Consider the following 17,185-nt stretch of genomic DNA (forward strand, 5'->3'; position numbering starts at 1 on the left):
AGAATCGCCCAAAATAACACACTTTTAGAGGCGCTCATCTTCCGCTAGACACTAAGCACCCCGAAAGTTAGCTACATCAGACAATTCCGTCGAGCACACCTCACGGGAGAACTCGAATCAATCCACGTTTTACCTCTAGAATCCAATAATGAGTACGGGCTTACAATACTTAGTCCATTTCATACAACAAGAGTTCTTGGAAATTATTTATTACAATACCAGCGTTTAGAGTGCGATAATTAAACATCGGAATGAAAATAAACATCTAGCGGAAATGATACAAGGATTTGTCTATGCCCACCAGAAGAATCCTCCACACAAGAGCTACTCCTCAAGCTGCACATGCAACAGGATAAAATAAACCCTAAGTACATAATATACTCGCAAGACTTACCTGACTAGTGGGAATAGTTTCCCAACTCCAAGGGGTATAATAGGCAATATGGGTTTGTTGTTTTCTTTTTGTTTGCGAAAAGCATTACTAGAAGTACGTCCTTAAGATCAAGTTTAATTAGCAGTCATGATTACTTCATTAGCTAACCATTCTATGTAAGCACATGTTCTACTTTCAAGCAAGGGTTGAGCAATCAGAACCAATTTACTATCTTTCATATCACAGTTCTTACTACGGTGCTAGACCATAGCCAAGTCATACCATCTCACAAGAATGGTGATTCACGAACCAATGTATCTCAGCTAGGTACCCTAAAATACATGCCCCGTTTATACCCCAGGCACAAATCAGACCAACCCATTCCACTCCTATCACAGGGTCTAGGTCCCCATCCAAACTTGGACTCCAAGCCCCCACCCTTGAGACCCGGTCTCAATATGGTGCTTAGACCTCCATCTTTCCCCGCCTCCAATCAGTCGGTCCAGAAACAGCCGGAACCCACGATAAGAGCGTAACGAGCCTTTCCACTCCCACAAGCGAGTATGTGCTCAGGATAATAAGTCTATGACCTAACTACCATTCATAGCAATGGACGGTCCTCAATCGACACGGATAGAGAAAATAGTGTAACCAAGCTAAGCGCCATGGCCGTGGGACACAACTCGTTACACCCACCAATACCCATACCATATCCCTGCCTGTGTCTCCATTTTCCTTTCATCATTTTTATCATGAGAGTAATTATAATAATCACATATTGTGAGTAAGGACATGTTACTCACGCTATCGAAAACCTAAGCATAACAGCTACTCGAACCTGCACTAGTAAGACTCATAGGACAGATATATCGATGCATGTGGTTTTCATAAAATTCCTGTAACGTAAATGCACATCACATATATACATATAGTGATTATTAAAAATAAGGGTTATGCACCGGGGCTTGCCTTGGGCAGACGCGGTGTCAGCTGAGTCAGTCGGTGGTGGCTCTAGGACCTCCTCCCTTATGAGGACCTCCTCCTTGTATTTCTCGACGATCTCCTCAAACTTGTGCTCGTCTGTGGTCACGATCTCCATCGACTCGTTCTCTACGTGCATGCGATGATAATGATGCAACGATTTAGTATTTAGGCAACAATAACTTTTAAAATATGAACACATATGCCATACTAACAAACTAGCTCTAATGACTAAGATACTAAGCTAACCATCAACTCTATCAAATCAAGTGTTAAGCTCACCTTAATAAGTGCTTAATTTCCTAAATCAATGTTATGCTCTTATTCATATTAAAGGTTTAATGGATATGTAGCTACCCTAATAAACAAGCTATATTAGGGCTACAAAAATTATAGTAAGCACATAATAATACAATAAAGCTATTGTAAAAATTTTAGGATCAAAACTATCACCAATTTACGACAAAAATTCCTACAATAATTACCCTAATAATATTAAGCACTTTCAAACAATTTAATAGCCCTTAGTATCAACATAGATATGCATGATCTTTCTATACTACTAGATATATCACAATTTTAGGAACCTAACAAAATTTGTTGCTCAATTTTTAGACACCTACACGAATTTATATCAATTATACAAATCTAGCTCAAAAATTAGAATGGAAAACTATTACTAATTCCTAAGAAATAAGAAAAAGCGGATTCAACCGCGCGGCCCACCTATGCGCAGCCTGCGCGGACGCATCCCACGCGCGAGACGACCCACGGTGGGGGAGCCCGCGCGAGATGACGCTTTTGCAAAAGAGCCCATGGACTTCTCCCTAACTACACCTAAGTACTAACACTATTTCTTCCTCTCTCGGACGAATTCATTTAACCCCCTGAGTTTTTCCTAATTTCCCCGCACACACCCCCTGTAACACCCTAGTGTTAAGCATGCATTTGGCACTTGTATTTCATGAGCATGAGCATATAGAATTTCATCTTATTCTTTATATATTATCACATGTGATGTTGATTATATACATGCATATGCTTGTGATCATGTGTGACCAATGCAAGAGATGATTATGAGGTCACAAAAACACCTTAAACATATCTAGGATGGTAAATGGAACAATGTTTGTATTCATGTACATGGTTTTTAAAAACAAAATTTTGGTTTTAAAAACCTATTTTGACTAAAACTTTAGCTATAGGCAAATTTGTCAAAACTAATTTGCAAAACTATGCTAGCGACAACCTCCAATTAAGCCCAATTAAGGACTACTAAGTGGCTATTGTGCTGCTGCCCAGAATCTGAGCATGTACCTAAAGTTGTTTGCTTCACTTTGCATTGCTTTGTATGCTTGTTAGTATTAGCTCATGACCCTACTAGAGTTAAATTGATCTACCTGAGGTATCTTATAAATGTGTTATATAATGTTGGTCCATAGTTAGAGGACTCTTAGATCTATATGCCTACCAACATTCATGCACCATGGACTAGTAGTTTATGAGATATGAACTAAAAACCAAGGTGTACATAATCTATGATTTCTCTGTTCACTAATATCATCCCTCGTAGCAACCTGGTCAATGTTTTGCCATTATATAATCTTAGACACCCTAGAGAAGACTACTTGCACCCATTGTGGATTGCCTTGCCTCTTATCTCCGCAATTTTGTGAGCAGTCAGGGTGTTCTAAATAGTCAACTTATAGCAGTATGAGTTGAAGATAAAGTGGAAAGGTGCCAAATAATGGATTTTAGATTATGATTTTGAGTTGTTGATTAATATTAGAAAGGAAGCTTCAATGTCAAACGTAGTTCAACAAGTAAGCTTTGTTGGATTGTAATTGTCATGCAAAGGACAGTTGTACTCAAGCTACTTTGGTAGGGGACTGCTTTGCAAACTTTGTGAATAAATCTTCGACCATTGTTGTCATCCGAGCATCACTATTCTCCTTTTCAGTAGCAATCTTTAACATCAGCTCGTCCTTTGGTACTTGCTATGTGTTTTTACCCAAGAGGTTGCATCTACAACAACCCAGATAACTGTTGCCGTTTGGATACGAGGATCCCCTTAATAATGATCGTCGAAAATGCTGAGCCAATAGAGTCAGCTATCACATTCACCGCTCTATCAACCGACTCAGATAATACAATGTTGTCATTAAAGAAAGAGAATTGCACACATGGAACCTTATGTAGCATTTCATCAGTTGGCATCTGAGTGATTTGACAGTCTCCAGCAACGCAAACACCTTCCGCGGTAGGCCAGTCTCCTAACAAGAAGGGTTTTATGGAACATGATTGTTCATATACATGCTATATCGATTACAGAAATAGATAATTATGAGTAGTTAGTTTATGCTCTGTAGCACTGTCCGTATACCGAGAACGAAGTGTTGTGCTATCTTGGATTCCTCTCAAAGTAATAATGCTTCATGGAAGTCAATGAAGAAAATGCTTCAGACAAAATTCACTACGAAGAGCATGTATCAAAAAGTTGTCTTGACCAAATTAGCCTCTCTGATGCTCCAAAGTTAGGTAGCCTAATGCTATCGCTAATGTTGGAAAATGGATGACATGCTTCTCTTCCCTTAAAAGTCTTTCACACCAAATCTCAGGACAAGATTCTCGCAAGGGGGGAGGGTTGTAACACCCTAGGTGTTAGTCATGAGTTAAGCAGTGATTTTGGATTTAAGTAGGATAAGTCAAGCAATGATCATGATCTCTAGTTCATAATCTTGGAAGTGATGATAAAGGTGTTGAGGTCAAATCTATGAAATTGAGTCCCAACTTGAACTTGGACAATACATTTTGCTTACATGTAGACCCTTGTTAAGATTATGCATGCATAATGTTAAACATGCTTATTTCATGTACCTTACATCAACATGCATTCATAGTGAACTTTGGAAAAGTTTCATGAAGTTTGGAACAAAAAAGTCACATGAAATGATAAGTTATAACTATAACAGAACCGACTAATTTATAAGAGCACAAGTACGAAAGCAATCACCAGAGTGATCAAACCATCATACTTGAACCCATATAAACCCGGTAGTCAACTGAAACCACAAAAGATTTCAAACCAACTTGCATACAACTAAGATTGTAGTAATTAAAAATAATAAGCCACATGTTACATCCATTTCACAAGTAGTTCACAAGTACCTCATACATCGGAGTTCACATAGTTATTACAAAACGAGTTCACAAATAGCAGAAGCAAAGTAGTTTGAGACCATTACACACACTTAGTTCAAATACAAGCCAGTTCCATAGTCATATCCAGCAAAAGCAACATGATAAGATAACATAGATGATCATGCCCATGATCTAGTCTTCATCCCCCACAGGGTGGAGACAATACTTACAGTAGCTGTTATAGAGTACATCATCTGCAACAAGGAGGAATAAACCCTGAGTACGAGAATATACTCAGCTAGACTTACCTATCGTGAACCAAAAATAAATGACACCAAGGAGTATGCAAGGCTTTATAAGTGGATCTTGCTTGACAACCATTTTGCATAAAAGCTTTAATGATACAAGAACATAACTTAATTTATTAATTAAGTAGCAAGTTATCAATATTAACCTGTCATCTAGATTAGCACCTATACGAGAGCAAGCAATTGATTAACTCCAAACATTAGTAACCATATCCGATACAATGTTGTAACATCATCATCATCATCATCATTATCACCATCAATTTTAATTAAGTGTATCTACGTTGCCGCTGCTCAGTCAAGTTCTCACTATCTGAGAGAGACGACGATTCGAATCGATTCCTATCCAGCTAGAGGGGTATTCTTAACACAAACCCAGATCTATCAGCCATGGTAGCCTTAGATCACCTTTGGTATAACTCAGGAATCACGGTTCCGAGTAGCACCGCATTCTCAAGGGCGACAATCTGCTAGGAAGTGCAAGAATTTTAAGCACCTGACCCCTTGGACTCACGCCAATGTCCCCAAGCATATCCTTACTGCCTCTAGAATGCGCACTTTCACTTCCCGGCCCTCCGGCCTGAGTTGAGCTACTCGGCTTCATGGTCGGAATGAGTTATCTGGCCAACTAAGTGATAGGCATGCGTTCGACATGACATGAGGACGTACAGCGAATCGGTCCTTAAACGACTTAGATGGGGATAGATACACACCCAAGACCTCTTTACCTTGTTGCTTCTCTATCGACATCCCGCCTGGTCTCAATTCATTATTAACACATGGTTATTTTCCACGATAGCAAATATAGCCAACCGTGACCAGACATCATCCTAGGTTGCAGGTGATAGGAAATCACCTGGCTTTACCGGTCTAAGCATGGCTAAGTTTTGATTCACTCCTAGACCTAAATAGTATTTAGGGTGCGTGCACTGGACAAGGAATAGATATATATGCAACAAGTGTTTGCATCCAATTCCTATCACTTAATGCATCAATAATTAAAGATACTCAAAGTAACCATTTTCAAAACATAGGAGACTTAGAATGCTCCGAGGCTTACCTTTCAGAAAAGATGAAGGTTGGTGATTAGGACACTCAAGGACTTCTTCTTTGTTGGCTCCTTCTGGGGCCTGCATCTCTATCTCCTGAGCTTGCTGCTGCTCCTCTGGAAGTCCTTGCTCGAATTCCAGAAGCGTGACTTCCTCCAGAACACCTATTGCATGCATATGCATAGCGTAAGAGTCATGCATGCACAAGAGATGGAAGGTGACAATGAAATGTACATCCATGTATAGATGGACGCATGAAAGACACAATGATGCAAGATTAACATCTATTTTATTGAGTAGGTGCATATCTCTTTTAGAAAATAAGAACTACACACTCACCAAGCTCTAACAACCAAAGATAAAGTTGTTCATCTTTAGTAAGAGGTCTAGCACCTGCAACTAACAATTTATCTTAATTAGCCTAACATCTTAATCATCACATAAACTCATATAAAGCAAACAAGTCATTCATTGCACTCAACAGTTTTTAGGCTACAAATAGCAGCTACAAGTTTGATCCATAACTGGAGTTATACAGGTCCAAATACCATGATTTAAGACTTTTTAGAAAGCTTATAAAATTTTCTACAACTTTTGTTTAATCACCAAAGTCTAATTCAAACTTAAACTATGTCAAACAGACTGATCTTACAAAACTGTCTGTGGATTCCAGAGAGCAGGTAGTTGGGAGTGCTGTCTTTCAACTGATATAACTCTCAAACTACTAGGCCAAATGCCCTGAAATTTTGACACAAGCTAGATAAACAAGTTCCCTACAACTTTTTTATTGACCAAATTCACAGCAAACATCATCTTCACTAGTTAATTTGCTTAACTCTAAAATCTATCCAGAAAGTCACTATAAGTGAATTATAGTGAAAATAATATTTCATTACATACAAGAATAGTACTATGAGCACTACCAATGCTACCAACAGTTAACATACATCAAATGAACACTAGAAAATATAGTGGTCATTCCTAAATAAATTATTTTCATGTCTTTATTAATTTATTTAGATAATTAGGTTAAATAATAAATACATAGCCAAAGTATACAGAAAATTCCACAAAGATTACAGTAGCTTATACATATCACCAATAGACTACTGTATAAATTGCACATCATTTGAGCAAATATAACATCCTACACAAAAATGACAAGCCAGTAGGGCTTAAAATAGCATAAATAGGGAACCCTTGAAAAGTGTCAAGCAATAGATTCATATTTTTCTTGGGTTGATTAAAACACAATAACACTGTACAAAAAGTTTCATGCTCAAAGGATACATATTTTTACCATAGAAAATAGCACAAGAATCTAGCATTTATTTAAGATAAATAGCAAACTCCTATTTCTAGCAAGATCACAGTGCAACCAATATTTTTCCCATGTAGTACATAACAATACAAGACTAACAAACTTTGAATCATATTTTTAGCACTTTTCTAGCTCAAGATATAGATTTAACAAAATTGAAACCATTTAAAAGCATTTGTCAAACTCTATTTTATTCCCTTAGAAAAATACAGGAAATAGTGTGTTACATATTTTTATCAAATACCACACTTTATGTGGAACTCAACAAAATTTGGTTCACACAAATAGGATGCTCCTAGCACTAGATATATTTTTCCAAAGTTAGCATACAAATCAGGAAATAAATGAACTATCTTTTCACTTCACAGTCACTGACAACCGGGGTCCACGCCTCAGACGGGCCTGCACATCAGTGACAGCGAAAACAGAGCACGGCATGGGACGACGCCATCTCGCCGGCGGCAAGCCTCTCCAGCGATGTCACTGGCACGACCGTGATCCTCAAGTCCTCTCGAACCTAATAAGCTACTTAGCTAGACCTATTGCCGGAGCCAACGATGACGGCAGCGTCAATGGCGGCACGGCGGAGCGGCTCGACAGCTAGGCACCGGAGCTGGCCATGGAAGCTCGATCTATGGCTTGGCCAAGACTATACCGACTATGGCGAAGCTATCTCAACCACTATCACAGCAAACAACAGACTAAGGCGGTGCGGCCACGGTGATGGAGCATGGTGGTGAAACAACGGCGAGGTCCGCATGCGGCACGACGGCTTACCGTGCGCTTCAAGCTAGCAATGCTGGTGCGGTGGAATGGTGGAAGCACAATGGAGCGGTTGTGGTGGTGGAGGAGCAACACGAGCACAAAGCAAGGCAAGGCAGCCGACAATGGCGTCGGTGGAGCTGCTGCAGGTGCTGCGCTGAGGTGAAGGAGGAGGCTAGGCGCGGAAATGCGAATGTAGAGAGGTCACGGGCGAGCGCTGACGCATGAGTTGGCATGCGGTAGCCCGACGTGGCCTAACCGAGCAGGTCACCAGTGATGCGCGGTGGCCACACGACATAGAAGCCCTGACGCGGTCGGTCACTATAGACGCGATTCAGTTCGATCAGTAGAGCTCCGGTACCGGCCTGACAGCGTGAATTTGCGAGACCTAAACTCCAAAACCGTGAAGTATTAGCGCAAACAATCTAAACCGAAGTTGTAGAGCTACGATAGGGCTACAACATTGCTTTAGCAAGTATCAGCTAATTCTCAAAGAATCACGAGTTACATTAAGCCAAAGTCAGCTTCATCAAACTGTAAATGCAGCTACGACTTAGAAAAATTTCTAAGTGATGAATCAGCACCCAAATCTGACTTGTGGGCCATGTTTGGGACTGTTCCACACATTTTCATGACTTGATCTCTAAATAAAGTTTGTTCCATATATAATTTTCTACAACTTTGCTTTAGGTTGCTCAGACATGCAAACACTCTATGGCACTGTTCTAGTTTAGTCAAACAAAAGCACTCAAGAGGAGCACCTAGTCAAACTTAAACCCTAGAAGCATAATTAGGCAAAGTCATTAACATGAACATTGCTCCATTAGACATCCTAAGTGTAGCTAAGGTATTTTAGTTACCAACATCAATCACTTGCACTCAATCACACATGATCATAAGCATCCACATAGGAAAACACAATATACAAGTCATGTTTCACATGTTTCAAGTGCATGTTTCATATGTAAAAGTTCATATAAGAATGCTTAATGCTTATGCTCATGCAAATGCAAGTGCAATTATGCAAGCCTAACACCTAGGGTGTTACAATAACCTTTCTTGAATTGCTTCATTAGGTGAATGGAATATGGGATGTCGACCAAACCTTACTACCTTATCCAAATGACTCTAATTGAACTCTACAACAAAATTCATGGAAGGTTCATGTTGAGCAAATGCCAAGAAAATGCCTTATTCGGTCTAAAACTCTAATTTGGGCTTTATCAGGATGCTGCTTTGACTAAGATGAAACAATAATTTCGGTAGCAGTGGTGAAGTTTGACCTTTAATAAAAGTTGAAGTTTGAGTGAAGTACAACAAACTTTATTTTTGGACCAAGCCCTAATTCAACTCCTAAGTGACTCAAACAGTGGCCTAAAGTTTGAATGCAGTGCTCCTTTGAACCCATGAAGGTAGATCATCTAAAACCTGGTGGACTGCTCCAGCCATTGTCCATTCCAGGATGGAAATAGGAGGAAATAAGTATGAACTTTATTATAGTCCTTCCACAGACACAACAAGGTCATGATTCTATATGAGTCATTGTAGATCACCTCACCAAGTCAGCATATTTTGTACTGGTTAACACAAAGTATCACGCTGGGAAGTATGCTGAGCAGTATGTTTCTTAGGTCGTGAGGCTACATAGGGTACCAAGGACCATAATGTCAGATCAGGGACCACATTTTATATCTCTCTTTTGGGAACACTTGCACAAGGTATTGGGAACTAAACTAATCAGAAGTTTAGCATACCATCCACAAACCTCCGGGCATACCGAGCAAGTGAACCAGATCTTGGAAGACATATTGAGAGCTTTGTGTTATATCCTCTAAGGGATCATGGGAGAAGTGGTTACCTCTCGTGGAATTCTCGTACAATAATAGTTATCAAGAGAGTATCAAGATGGCTCCTTTTGAAGCACTTTATGGCCGAAAATGTAGAACTCCTTTGAACTAGGTTGAACCCAGGGAAAGGAGGTACTACGGTATTGATTTTGTTAAAGAAGCTGAAGAATAAGTGCGTATTATCCAACAACACATTGAAGCAGCCCAAGCCCGACAAAAGAGTTATGCAGATAAAAGAAGAAGACCATTAACCTTTGAAGTGGGAGATTATGTGTACTTAAAAGTTTCACCCACAATGGGTGTGCAGAGATTTGGTGTAAAAAGGAAGCTTGCACCCAGATATGTAGGGTCATATCAGATTATTGAACAAAAGAGAAAGGTTGCCTACAAGTTGCAACTTCTCCCAGAGATGAGTATTATTTTCAATGTCTTTCATGTCTCTCAGCTGAGAAAATGTCTTCGCATACCTGATGAAGCCATTGAACCCACCAATATTAAGCTCCAATCAGATTTGACTTATAAAGAGAAACCAATCCGAGTGCTAGAAGAAATACAAAGAGTAACCTAGAGCAAAGTCATTAAGTTCTACAAGGTGGTGTGGAATAACCACAGTGAACAAGATGCCACATGGGAACGAGAAGATTATCTACGTGAGGTTTATCTCGCCTTTTATGAAAAATTATAGGTTTTTCAAATGTTGGGATGAGATTTCTATAAGGGGGGCTATAACACCCTAGTGTTAAGCATGCATTTGGAACTTGCATTTCATGAGCACAAGCATCATCCAAGCATTCATGAGCATGAGCATATGGAATTTCATCTTATTCTTTACATATTATCACATGTGATGTTGATTATATACATGGATATGCTTGTGATCATGTGTGACCAATGCAAGAGATGGTTGTGAGATCACAAAAACACCTTAGACATATCTAGGATGGTAAATGGAATAATATTTGTATTCATGACATGGGCCAATTTTGCTTCTAAGTCCTAGTTTACTCAAAATGTTTTTTTTCATGATGCTATTTTGACCAAAGTTGAACAGTAGCTTAGAGTGTTTGCATGGTAGTGCACCCTTAATAAAAGTTGTTTCTTATCTCATGTGGAACAAACTTTATTTAAGGGTCATGAGCTAATTCAGTGCCTAATATAGTCAAATAGGGCCCACAAGAATCAACAAAATGTTGTTTGGAGGCTTAAAAAATTTTCTGAGTCTAAACCTGATTTCAGTTTCAATGTGACCTACTTTGGAGCTTTGCATTTTAAAAATCATGATGAATTAGATGTTACTCCCTAAAGCAAAGTTTGAGATCTCACATAGCTCTACAATTTCTATTAATGGACTTTTCACTAACTCGAACTGGATTAGGAGATATAGAGGTGCAAAGTTGCGATATCAGTCGGCCCATCCGATTTGAATTGGTTGGCTGAGCACGTCGTGGCCGACCACTACCAGGCTGTGCGCGCCGCGTGGCGGTTGCTCACCGGTGTTGGCTCGGTTGGTCTGGCTAGCAGAGGGAGAAGAGGGAGGTGACGCTGCTGCTCTATCCCATTCCCACTCTCTCGCCCTGCCTCTCTTGCTCTCGCCCCTACCAGAGCCGAGCCGCGCCATCGTCACCACTGCCGCACCACCACCCGATCCACCTCGCCTATAGCTCCATCGTGAGCCGCTCCACCTTCTCGACCCACCAGTGCCACCATCCGAGCCAAGGTAAAGACGCATTGTGCATCGCCATCACCGCCATGGCCACGGAGCGCCACTGACCTCTGAGCTCGCCGTGGCCAGCCTTATCCACTGCTCCTCCTACCTTCTTCTCCCTTGGTCCATTATCGCCTTAGGTCATAAATGCTCATGTCGTCGTTTATTTAACCGCTACCATCGCCACCACGCAGGAACGCGCCGCCGCACCGAGCGCGCCTGCCATGGCCACGAGCTCAAGCTTGTCGTGACCGGCCCTCGCTAGATCCCGTCTTCCTTATCCTGTGTTTGTTTCCGCACCACCGTGACCTATAGCACCTTCTCCTAAGACGAAGACCCATCACCAACCACTATCCCATCGGAATGGCAAGCGCCATCACGTGCGTTGTGTGCCACCATGCACGTGGCCGAAGCTCACCACCGCTTCACCATGGCTCGATCCGCACCGTAGAGCTCCGCTAGGGACTGTAGAAGTTGTAGCTGCGCTCACATGGTCGTGCCATCACCGGAGATGGTGAGCCCACTACTGTGCGCTGCCGCTGAGTCGCCATGCTTGCTGGCGAGGTTGCTCTGGTGATGTGCCTTGCCAACTGAGGGTACCCCTCGATGCGGCTTGACAAGGCGAGTCTAGTGGTGAATACCTCACCACCGGTGACCTCATCGCCGACGAGATATAGCCGGTCAAACGTCGTGCTCTGCTCCTGTGTCGCTGATGTGTGGGACCCATTGACTACGAGGCCCAGCTGTCGGTGCCTCTCGTGCACTGGACCAGGTGCACCTAGCTGCTGGGCCTGATTTGAAACTTGATTTTCTTTATTTATTTTTAGAGATTTAAAAGCAAACTTCAAAAATTTATATCTTGAGTTAGGAGCGTCCATTTGGGTGAACTAAATTTTATTGGATTCATCATGAAGTGTACTATTTGATAAAAATATGAAATCTACTGTTTGACATATTTTTCTAGGAGAATTAAATTGAGCTAGTTAAGTGCTTTTAAATTTGTTTCTATCTTGTACAATGCATAACTTGAGCTAGAGAAGTGCAAAAATTGTGATTCTAATTTTGTTGTTCTTGTGTTGGCATGATCTAGCTAGAAAAAATACTAAATCTACAGAAAACATACTTGAAATATGGTCTTTCTATTTAACCTTGATTATTTGCTAATTTCTAGTGAAAATAAATGGGGTAAAAATATATAACATATGATCATACAAATTTTTACACAGTGTTCTTATGCTAGGATGAAAGTAAGAAAAATATGAAATCTATTGTTTGACACTTTTCACTAGGCTAAACTATTTTTGCTAAAATAAGCTTATACAACTTATCATTTTTGTAGAGGTTGCTATACTTATCCAAATGGCATGAAATTTGTACATTAGACTATTGGGGTCATATATAACCTACTGTAATTTTCTTAGAATTTATTGAGTAATAGAAATATTTATCCTTTAAATCACCCAATTATATAAGAAAATTAATAAATGCACATACATAAATTATTGGGATTTTATCATAATGTTTTCTAGGGTGCTTTTGATGCATATGATGTGTTGCTATTAGTAGTTGTGCTTGGAATTAATTAGTTATAGTCATCAAGTTAATTATAACTATTCATCTCTGGATTAACAACTAACATGTGCCAAACATGTGGTATATCATTTAGTAGCATAACAATAGTAACCATAGCTGGTGTAATAATTCCAAGTTCATCATAACCATCATATTCTATAATTCAGTTACTATGATGTTGGAACTAGTCAAGTTTCTCATTATCCGGGAGAGACGACGATTCGAATCAGTTGTAACCAGCTTGGCAGTATTCCTAACACAAACCCAGGTCTACCAGCCACGGTAGCCTTAGGTCACCTTTGGTACAACCTAGGTCCACATTTCACGGGGTTGATCAGCGCTGCATAATCAGGGACAACCAGCTGATAGGACGTTCAGGCCTAGCCTACCCTTGGGCTCATGTCTAGCTCCCCGCACATTCTTACTACCTCGAGTGTGCACACTCTTACAGAATGAGGCCTAGCCTAAGTTGAACTACTCGGCTTCACGGTCAGAACGAGTTATCTGGCCAGCTAAGTGAGAGGCATGCGTTTAATCTTAATAGAAGTGCCAACAAAGGTACGGTCCTTAATCGACATGGACGGGACCAACATAGCCAACCCAACACAATTACATATAAGTTCCCATCTGGTCTCCACTTAATAACACCCCATGGTTATTTTCCACGATAGCAATATATAGCCAATCGTGCTCCGATATCTACCTATATCTCGTAGGTGATAGGAAATCACCCGACTTCAACCGGTCTAAGTATGGCTAAGCATATGTTCGATTCTAGACCTACATAGGGTTCAAGGTATATTTCTAGACAAGATAGTTTTATGCACCAAATGTTTTCAATCAACTCTTATAACATAATGCATTAAACATAAAGGACTCAAGTGATATTTATAAAAACATAGGAGGCTTAAAATGCTCTAGGGCTTACCTTTCAGAAAGGAGGTAGGCCTATGATCGGGATACTCCGATAATTCCTTAGGAGCCTGCTCCTCGCTTTTAGGGCCTACCCGCTGTGGTGCCTCATGATTCTTCTCCTCCTCTACCTCAAACTCCAAGAGTTGTAATCAGGGTTTATTTCCCACTTATTCTAGATAACACAGTATATCATTGATATTGTAAGAACTGCTTCTGTCCCACCATGGATGAATAGTAGGCCATGGGCAAGTTGCTTCCATTTATATATCTAATCTATGATGCTTTTGTGGGCTATGATCACAGACTGGCAAGTATTTGAACAATGGTGTGAGATGTTGGTTTAAAAACTACTTTGCTTCCGCTACTACTTTATTTGAACTTGGTTTGTAATAACTTTAATCGCACTCTGATGTATGGTAAGGTATTTGTGAACTCTATGTAACATATGGCATGTATGTTGAATCATGTACGATCTTGGTTGTATGTTGGCGATGAATCGAGATCCTTCATGGTACTCGATGGACTACCGGGTTTTATATGGGCTTAAGTATGATAGTGCGACCGCTTGCAGACTACCATTGTACTTGTGCTCTTATAAATTGGACGGTTCTGTTACACCCTCGAGCAACTCTGTGCATGACGGTGCGGTGAGCAGCGGCACAGGGTGGCTTCGCCATCCACCTAGGACCTGCGCGGACCCATCAAGCAGGTCGGTCGCCATCCCCGACCTAAACTACTGTGTTGGGTGGTGGTGAGGGGTGGCAGGGCTCACTGGTGAGGGCTACAGCAACGCACGACCATCCATGATGGCGGTGCGACCATTCTGGTGAACTAGGGTAGCTATAGATTGAAATAGCTAGTGGGTGAGCATCAGGAGCTTACCGTGGACTCGGGTGAAGTGACAGTTGGAGTAGAGGATGGCGGAGGAGGGTTGGACACGTGCGACCAAGCCGTACGGCGGCACACCGTGGCGGACACGGCCGCATCAGCGGTGCTGGGGTAGCGGTTTGGCTGATGAGCATAGGGTGAAGAGGGAGTCAAAGCGAAGCTAATGGTGTAGCTGTACCGGCCTCTTACGGCACCGTTGGGGGAGTTGCTACCCGCGTCAGATGAGCGTGGCCTTAATGGGCCGACGGCGAGGAAGTGGCCAAATTGAGGCTTGGCCGGGCTCAACTCAAGGCGAGATGGGGTCGGGAGGCTAGGTTGCTTAATGGCAAGGCCGCAGACAAGTTGAATCGAGTTGAGGTGATCTCTCTCTTGTGAATTTCATTGGCGCGGCTCAAACGACAAAGATGACAGGGAGGAGGGTAGGTCCAAGCTCTGGCCATCCTCGCCTTGGCGGCAAGCAGCAGGCCAAACCCGAGACAGCACCTGCGCGCTCGCTACAAGACAACATAGCCAGAAAACGTGCATGCGCGTAGGCAGTTGGGGAGCGCGTCATGTGTGGCCACAGTGCCATTAAGGCAAGGCGACGACGCAAGGCAGCAGGGATCCATCCCACGTGCGCGTGGTGATGAGGCGAGCAACAGCAACACAGCACAGTGACACAGCAGCGACAACAACAGCAGCACCACGTGGCAGCGACCAGAGGCGGCCAGTGGCCCACGGCTGGCCAGTAACGTGGCAGCGAAGTGGGGTAGCAGCACGACGGCTAGCGGCGGCTAGGTCGAGGACGGCGTCGGCCGACCAACACGCGGCAGCACACGTGCACACGGGCGGCCAAACATGGCGACGTCGCGCTCCCGAGCGTGGTGACCGCGCCCACCTGGCCAACCAGCCCGAGATGATGTTCGTGCACGTATTTTAAAGCGTTTGCCAAAACTAAATCAATTTGATTCAGGCTCGACCACCTAAATCATGCTAAAGAGGGTACATCAAACTACTATATTGAACAAAAGCATGGCACTGACCTTTAGCTAATTTTTTCAAAATTAATTCACCAACATAGTCTTGTGACACTGTTTTCAAACTTATGGATTTTTCTAAGTCTTGGGCTGGATTTGATTTCAAGTTTCATTTCTAAGCTGTTAGAAATACTAGCTAGCAATATTAGATTTCTACAGCAAGAGTTGCATTGTCAGCTATAAAGTTTGTACTTTAAACCTTATTTAGGTGTCACACACATGTTCTATAATACTTTTGCTTAATAAAAATTGGTTTTCAACCCTACTTGATATACATGAGCTATTAAATCAACTTTCATGTAGCATTTTTATTAGTCATTTTAGGTTACAAAAATTGATCTACACACTTTATCACATGCTTTATCACATAAATATGATGCTCATGACATGGTTTAGTGATTTGTTTAGGGTGTAACACCGAGGGTGTTACAAGTTTGCATCAAACTGCTCTCTTAAATGCTTCAGAATTATTTCTTGGTCCATTTCTCCCTCCTCCACAATGAAGACACCACAGTTATCAAACCCAGTCCATAGCTTGAACCTTTCTTCATCTTGAACTACATCAATGTGGAAAAATCCTAAGCCTTTGTTACCACTCCCCATACACTGAACCACCTGTTCATGCTCATCCCACCTAGGGCACTTCTCAGCAATGTGGTCCTGTTTGAAGCACACAAAACAAGCCATTGGTTTACTGCAGGTTGAGATGAAATGGCCCAACTCACCACAATTGTAGCAGACCACTTGAGATGCCTTGTTTCCTCCTGGCTTCTCCACCATCTCTGCCTCAATAGACCCTTGCTCACTAGAACCTGAAGCTTGAGATTGTTGCCCCTGAATCGGTCGTTGCTGAGCAGAAGGTCAGGGCTGTGGCTGCATAGGTTGTTGGCGTGCTTGTTGCTGCTGCCCTTGTTGATTTCTGCCCTTGTTACCCTACAGACCACCTCTCCCACTAGGACGCGGCCCCTACCCCCTTGGAAACTGATTGAACTGACTAGGAACTTGACGCTGACCTTGGCTGAAGTAGTGTTTGGCAGGAGCCTGATTGGGGAAGTAGCCAAACGGACCCAGAGGGGGTGGGTGGAACGAGCCCATCGGCGGCCCCATTGACGGCGGGTAGAACGACGAGGGCTGGAACCAACCTCCATCTCCCCAACCCCACTCCTCCTCCGGATTCCTCGATCTACGGCCTCTTCCTCCTATTCCTCGACCTGCCATCCCCTCCTTCACCTTCTGCACGAACGACTCCTTCTTCCCCTCTCCCCAGATATCGGAGGCGAAGCTGAATTTCTTTGGAGATCCAACCC

This window comes from Miscanthus floridulus, chromosome 6 (assembly GCF_019320115.1).
Source record: "Miscanthus floridulus cultivar M001 chromosome 6, ASM1932011v1, whole genome shotgun sequence".
NCBI classification, from domain to species: Eukaryota; Viridiplantae; Streptophyta; class Magnoliopsida; order Poales; family Poaceae; genus Miscanthus; species Miscanthus floridulus.